We start from the raw sequence: 8,391 nt of genomic DNA on the forward strand, positions 1-8,391 counted from the left end.
ATGGAGGCTGCCCCTATTACAGCCAGAGGAGCTTTCACTCCATGGTGCTTCAGGCCATCATGGACCACTGAGGTGCCTTCATGCATGTGAGTGCCACTTGGGTGGGCAGTGCCCATGACATTCACATCTTCTGAAACTCCAGCCTGCCAGGCCTGGTGGAGAGTGGGCGCTTCGTGATGGGGGTGCTGGACCTGCAGCTGCGCACCATGCTGGTCCCACCCTTCCTCACTGGGGACCCTACCTACCTGCTTCTGCCTTGACTTATGCAGCCCTAAACTGGCCAGCTGGATCCCCACCAGGCCCACTTTAACTGCAGCTTGGGCCAAACCTGTGCACTGGTGGCATGCACCTTCCACCGCTTCAAGTCCTCTATCCACCACCTGTCCTGGTAGGCCACATCCTCTGCCTGCCAAGCCAGGGCATCTGCTAGCCAGTCCTCTGACACTGTGACCAGGTGGTCCAGGAGGAGGGTCCTTTCCAGGGTCCTCCTCTGGCAGAGCTGGCACATCTGTAGGGCCCTGGCTGTGGGCATCAGTGACTCTGAGGCCACATCCCAACTGCCAAGTGTGGCCTCTTCCCCTCTTGCAGCTGCAGGCCCTGTAGAGCCATGAGAAAGAAGCTGTTTATGTGAGTTTGCAGCATTTCAGAGATAAGATGTTTATACCGGGGTCATGCTGTGCCAAGCCTCATTTCAGGGGTTGGGCGTGCATGTGTGCCCTGATACCCTGATAATTTGGGCAGGCAGGCCTGGGCCCAGGCAGCCATTGGCTGAGCCCCCCATCTCTTCTTGCTTCCCTGGGGCTAGTGGGCTGCTGAGTGATGGCTGTGGGCAGCCTGCCTCCCCTGCCCATTCCCAGGGGCCAGGATCCTGGAACCACCTGCTGCTGTGGCTCCAGACCCTACTGCCTCCCCTCTTCCTGCAGGCCAGACTTTCTCCTGTGCTGCTGCCCAGCCCATGGTACCAGGGCTCAGGGGGCAGGGGAATACTGGATGACTGGGACGAGGAGCTTCCCACACCCCTGCCCTCCCCGCAGGGATCTTCTTCAGGCAGGTGCCCTGGGGCCAGCCCCCACCTCCAATGCTGCTGCTGCACCCTGACTGTGCCCCTGCTGTGCATGCCCCATGGGGTATGCGAGGAGATGTTTGTTCAGACTGATAAGTGCTCAACCCACTACACCCTGCTCCTGCTGATGGCCATGGTGCCCCAGGAACACCTGCACACCTGATATAGGACCCTGAGCTATGACTGTGGGGGGCAAGCCTGGGCTGCCCCACAACCTCTGCTGCTGACTGGAGGTCTACCTGTGGCTGCACTCCATGTCCCTGCCCCACACTGCTGAAAAGGACATTGCTGCCAGCTTCTGTGTGTTCCTTGGCCTGTGAGAGGCCTATGTCCATCTAGCTACAGGGGCACAGGCTTCTCAATAAAGTTTGGCACTGTCTCCCACCTCCCTGCATGCTGTGGTGGGGGGAGGGAAACCTGGGGCCTGGGGAGTACAGGCAGGCCAGTTGGGGAGGCTGGGGGCAGGGGCCAGGACCAGAGCCAGGGCAGGAGGGCCCTCCCTCCAGTGCAGACCTTACCATATGGCTGGGACTGGCATGGCTGGTGGCTCCACGTGGTCATGGCTGTTGGCGATGCTATGCAGCTCCGGACAGTATCCTCAGATGGTGGTGCATGGTGAGTAGACACCCAGCCAGGGGCTCCTCCAGGGAGGAGTTTCTGCTGCTGGCAGTTAGTGCCAGCCGTGCCTCATGGTGGGAGCTGGGGCTGTAGAGCTGGTGCAGTAGGCACTGTCCTGGGCTTCTCGAGCTGCTGGAGGAGGGTGCAGCCAGGGACCTCAGTGGGATGGGCAGCTGCATGCCTGAGGGGCCCTCTCCTGGTCATGTTTCACTGTAGGTGCCAGGCTGGGGCAGGGCCTCAAGCAGGCCACCTGTGCTGCTGTACACAGCATGGCTGTGGCCTGGGTCCTGGGACATGAGGATGTCCATCAGTTGCTGCATACAAGGCATGGACTTACGGGCACTCCCTGACCAACAATTGTGGTTGGTGATGGCAACCCACTGTGCCCGCAAGGCATATAACCTTTATGCAGCACTGCTGTACTGACCAGTTGTGCCCACAGTCCTGGCCTGACAGCCCCTCATAGATGTAAGCAACGGAGCACATGCCCCACTTGAACTGGCGCTACACTTCCACCTCACTCCACTGTGCCATGAGGTTGCCTCCTGCAATCAGTTGGGACCCTGGGTGGTGTGCACGGGCATGGGCATCAGTGAGGATGTCACCATTGGAGGTCCTGTGCCGGCTCTCTGAGCCTCTATGTGGCTGTCCCTATGGTGTTGGGCCTGGGGGGGGCTGCCTGCAGTGCCCAGTGCAGGGGCCCAGTGTGGGACTGGCAACTATATGGCAGACATAATGCCCCATAGCATCTGCAAGCTCAGGGCAGGCTGCAGAGGGTGGGCACCCAAGCTGCCTGCAGCTGGGTCTGGGTGCTTGCAGGCCTGGCTGGAGCCTGCAGCAGCCTTCAGGCCTGGATGGCACAAGCCTGGCAGGCACGTGGTGCTGCAGTGCCAGAGAGCGGCATCAGGGGGGCAGGCAGGCTGGTGAAGCTAGCCTGCAGCCTGCCCAGGGGGACACAGGACCTAGAGTCACCTCAGGCTGCCTGCTGGTGTGCCCCAGGGTTTAAAATGTCTGCAGGCTTTTAAAGGCCTGAGGCATGGGCTGCCATAGAGGCAACCCAGCCCTGGGGCAAAAAAGACTCCTAGTCCGGAGCCCTGGGGCTAGCCTCAGGCCAGCCCCCTAGTGGCAGGTCTGACCTGGAAGCAAATTTCCTCTTGGGTCATGTCTAGGCATGTGTTACAGCACAGTAACTAACTGCAAGTAAATTTGATACCTGCATTTGCATGTATCAAATTTACTTGTGATTAGGGGTTTTTACTGTGCAGTAAGTGTGTGCATGTATAGACGCACATTTATTGTGCATTAAACAATGAAACTGAGCCATTGAGCATCTTGTATATATGCACCCAGTGTTCCTTAATATCAAATGTATTAATATACCTGGGAGATCCCAGGCATCCCTTCTCCTAAGGCGCATCTACATGAGATGCTTTACTTGAGATTAGAGCCAATTACTGTGCAATAAGCATCACTGTCTACATGTGCAGACACTTACTGCACAGTAACTAGCTGTAATCATGAGTAAATTCATGGGCTGCTTCTATGGCAGCCCATGCCTCAGGCCTTTAAAAGCCTGCAGACATTTTAAACCCTGGGGCACACCAGCAGGCGGTCTGAGGCAACTTGGACGAGAGGGTGAAAAGCACCCTGTTCAAATTCACTGACAACACCAAGATTTGGGGTGAGGTGGGCACACTAAAAGGGAGGGACAGGATACAGCTGGACCTGGACAGGTTACAGGGGTGGGCGAATGAGAATAGAATGGGATTCAGTACTGACAAGTGCAGGGTACTGCACTTGGGCAGTAGGAACCAGCAGCATACCTATAGGCTGGGGAACTCCCTTCTCAAAAGCACAGTGGCAGAAAGAGATCTTGGAACCATTATCGATTCCAAAATGAACATGGGCCGCCAATGTGAGGACACAGTCAGGAAGGCCAAACGCACATTGTCATGTATCCACAGATGCATCACAAGCAGGGCCAAGGAGGTGATACTCCTCCTCTATGCAAAACTGGGCAGGCCACATTTGGAGTACTGCGTCCAGGTCTGGGCGCCGCACTTTAGGAGAGATGTGGCCAACATTGAGAGGGTCCAGAGGAGGGTCACCCGCATGATCCAGGGACAGCAGGGCAGACCCTATGAGGAGAGGCTATGGGACCTGAACCTGTTCAGCCTTCACAAGAGAAGGCTGAGAGGGGACCTGGTGGCTGTCTACAAACTTACCAGGGGGCACCAGGGGGGAATGGGAGAGATGCTGTTCACCCAAGCACCTCCTAGAGTAACAAGGAATAATGGCCATAACCTGTTTGAGAGTAGGTTCAGGCTGGACATTAGAAGACACTATTTCACAGTCAGGGTGGCTAGGCTCTGGAACCAACTTCCAAGGGAAGTGGTGCTGGCTCCTGCCCTTGGGGGTCTTTAAGAGGAGGCTTGACAATTACCTAGCTGGGGTCATATGAGCCCAGTATTCTCTCGTGCCCAGGGCAGGGGGTTGGATTTGAAGATCTACTTAGGTCCCTTCTGACCCTGCATCTATGAATCTATGAAATTTGCTATCTGTAAATAAAAATGATAAATTTACTCTCGATTGCTAACTACACAATATGGCGTGAGTTGACAGCCGACCAGGAGCAAGTGTGTTCCTGGTCAGCTGGGCAGCATGGGGCTGGAGACTGCTGCCTGTCTCCAGGAGCTGTCTGATGCTGGGGTGGGCTCTGCTGGAATTTGATACTGGAGCCTGGGAAGGGACAATATCCCCCTGCTTCAGCAGCAGGGAGCTCCCAGCTCCCACTTCTCAATCACGATCAGGGAGGGGGGATTGGGAGATTCTTATCTCCCAGCACCAGTACTGTGGTTGTGGGATCAGTGGTGGGAGATTCTTATCTCCCAGTCTGGGCCCGGAACCATGGGTCTTGGGCTGGAAGATAAGAATTTCCCAGTGCTGGCCCCGTGACTGTGGAGCTGGTGCTGTGGGGTGAGAATCTGCCAGCCCCTGCTTCCTGATCACAATTGGGAAGTAGGAACTGGGAGCTCCCTGCTGTTGTGGAAGGGGGACATTGTCCCTGCCAGGGCTCCAGTGACACAGCAGCAGGCAGCTCCCGTGGGCAGGGAGCAATATCCCAGGCCCCGCCAGGAGACAGGTGCTCTCTGTCAGTCCCTGGCCTAGATCCCAGGGGGAGTCTAGAGCTCCCCCTGGCTGCTGCAGGGATCCAGTGCAGGGCTGGAGGGGGCAGAGGCAGACTGCTGCCAGGAGCAACAAATCTGCTCCTACATCCCTGCACATGTAGACGCATGCCCAGGGCAGTTTACTCTAGAGTAAACTGATCCCACATTTTTTGCACATGTAGATGCTCCCAAGGATGGGTGCACAAATCACTTAATGGATGTGTCTACATGAGACGCTTGATTTGCAGTAGCCTAATAACACTGTGCATTAGCGCATCACAGTACGGACAATGATAATACACTACTCTGCAGTATTATTAGGCTACAACCAGTAGCATCACTAAAAAGACATTCACCAGCACTACTGCGCAGAAACTCTAGTTAATGTGCATTTAGCTAGTACTTCATTAAGCAAGTAGTAAATTAAATGTGCAGTAATTACTGCAGATTAATGACCATGTAGTTGTGCCCACTGATTAATTAGTCTTGCCTCCTCTCTGGCTCAAATTGTTTTGAATTCCTTTTGGCAAAGTAGCACAGATTCAACAGAATGGGACTAGAGCGCCTGCAGTACTGAATAACTTATATCCCATGCTCTCCTGGGAGAGCTAAGTTTGAATCCTCTCAGACTGATCAGGGAACTGAACTTGGGTTGCTCACTCATTAAGCGACAGCTCTGACCACTGAATTGTTGGCCAAATGGCCACCACTGCTTCTTCTTCCTCTGAGGAAAATAAGCTCTGCTTCATGTTTTGGAAGGGGTGACTCAGATCCCTAACTTAAGGAGATGGTTTTGCTCTGTAAATCTTCATTTAACAACCCAGGGTTAGTTGCCAACATTTTTAAGAGCGCTAGGAATTAAGGACACCCCTCTATTTAGCATTACTTATTGCAGGGGCAGGCAATTATTTTGGGTGGAGGGCCGCTTATTGACTTTTGGCAAGCCATTGAGGGCTGCATGACAGGCAGCCCAGGGCAGATAAATATTAATTTTCTAAATTATTTGGGGGACCTGAGGGCTGGATATAATGTGCTTGACAGGCTGCATCCAGCCTGCGGGCCACATTTTGCCCACCCCTGACTTACTGGCTATCTTAATTCCTAACAGAACTGAGAAAATCATTCTGAGTCACCTAACTGTCCATTCATTGTATAGAGAATTTAGGCACCTAATTCAGGGCTCTAGGTTCCACCCCGGGAGCCAGGAACCTATCAGTTACATGTTATTACACTTAGCATCACAAATGCCTAAGTCCCCTTTTGGAGCTAACTCTAGGTGCAAATGTAATTAGCTGTCAAGCAACCTCATTTACTGATTATTTTATATATTTTCTAAAAAGATTGCAAGCACAGAGAATGCTAAGTTAAAATGTCAATGAAGGGGGCATTAAATAGGAAAACAACATGTTAACTGATTCTTTTTAGGTATGTCATTGCAGTTTCCTTTTTTTTTGCTTTAGATGATAAATTCTCCACTCACATCAAACATAAGCCCCCCTTTCCCTCTCTGTGTTTATTCTGAATCAGTTCATGTAGCTCTGTAAGTTACTTCAGGATTTCAGCAGATCCTCTCTTCAGTGTGGTTTAAAACTGGCTAATGGCTCAGTGACATGATTTCTCTTCATTGAGAGTCTAGTCAGCAAACAGCAGTGAGCTCGCATGCTTAGGTGGCTTAGTTCATGCATGCATATAACTTGAATACCTGCTTGGCACTGTTTTCCAGTAACTGAACATTCTTGATGCTGCTTTTTTTTACCCTTCTGTTCTGTCTTCCTTAGCTGTAGAATCAACAGCTGTAACAACACATGGAGGCTATTTGGCAGCTGCAAGACACAGATGCTGGGGTCTGTAATGTACTTTTCCTGTAGAAGAAGCTGACTGTTTTGCTGGCTGTTTAAGTCCTCGTTGCTGTCTGAGTAGCTTGTTCCACAACCAGTTACAGTCTGCTGATGGCTGCATGCAGTCACCCTGGGTATACAGGAATCAATATGACTGGCTTGCCTTTTCTTTCAAGATACTGCTCTCACTTTTCCTTGCTCTGTAAGTGAATTGCATGCTTTAGCAGTATAATCACAGAAACAAAATGCAAAATTTTAGTAGGCTCTTAGCTTTATATCTAGAGGTGTATTAGGACAGGGAACCCTTACTATATGATATTTATAAGTAATAGTGGATTCAAGTTCGAGGCCATGGCAGAAGTACCCATGGCATGGCCTGTCATATTCCAACAAATCTGCAAATTCTGCTAAATGCGTTGTCACAAAGAAAAGGAATAATATACATTTGCCAAAAAAACCCAAAACAAACCCAAAACCAAAACCACAAAATAAATGGTTAAACTCTTTTCAGGAATTATTTTTGACTTTGTAAAATAGTATTTAAAATCTAAGACTTTGTTAGGAGCACAGTTATGAAAATTATACTGCTTGTATATGTAAGCACAAAGAATGTAGAATAACTTGGCTGAAACATAGGCTTATTGATATCACATATTGGTGCTATAAAGCGGGTCTGTAGAGGACTCGGCTAGAAAAAAAAATTGATGAAAATAGTAAATTATTTTTTGTTGAAATTTTTTATGAAACGCTGTTGATCTACCTAGAAAAAACAAAATTAAACAAAATGTGAGTGAAGGTTTTTTTTTTCAACAAAACCCAAAGAAGTGAGAATTCACCCCAAAACTTTTTCCCTGAAAAGTGTGTTCATTTAAGCCCCCAATTTGCTGGAGAAAAACTGTTCTGACAAAAAAGCTTGACCTCTCCTATTACTAGCTCAGCCAGCACACCAGTTACAGACATAGTGTTCCTTCATTACACCAGGATGTAGTCATCCAGCTCTCGGGCCATTTGGGGATCAAGGTACCAACCAGGGCTCAGATGGGTAAGTGAAATCTAAGGTCAAACTGGTTCAGGAAGCTAGGAGATCAAACAGAGAGCTAAGTCCAAGGGGTAAGCTGAGTCAAGAAGACAGAGAGCTCAGACAGAGAGCAATGCCAAGGAGCAAGTCAGAAGGAGCTGCAAAGCAGTCTTGGATACTTTCTGTTCCAGGTCAGGTTTTTATATGCAGGAGTGGAGGGCAGCTGACCCCAGCTGGCCACTCTGTTGACAGGGAGTGGGCAGAGGGTTAGCCCCTGCCGGAGGCATCATATCATCTTTGACTAGCCTGCGGTGGGGTGGGGAGGGCTAGCCATAGGGTGGCAGGCTAACAGCTATGCTGTCAGGCAAGGCCCGAAGTCTGAAGCTGCAGTCCGAGACAGATACGCTTTTGGGAGTGGTGCACATTGGGTCATGTGAAAGCTAGCCCTGCTAAAAGTAGCATCTTACACTGAGTAAGGAAGAGACTAGGGTTCACACAGTATTAGGGAGAGGTTTTAAGCAATGACTAAGGAGTGGAACCTGGTAAGGCATCAGGACATTGTGATGGAGAAAAAATGGAGGTAGGTCTAGGGGAAAGGCCTAAAAGAAGGGTTACCCAAGCACTATAGCGATAGTGATATGGATGGATGAATGAAAAGACTATTTCACTGTTTAAACTGTTGGACTA

Source organism: Alligator mississippiensis, chromosome 1 (genome assembly GCF_030867095.1).
Source record: "Alligator mississippiensis isolate rAllMis1 chromosome 1, rAllMis1, whole genome shotgun sequence".
In the NCBI taxonomy this organism is placed as follows: Eukaryota; Metazoa; Chordata; order Crocodylia; family Alligatoridae; genus Alligator; species Alligator mississippiensis.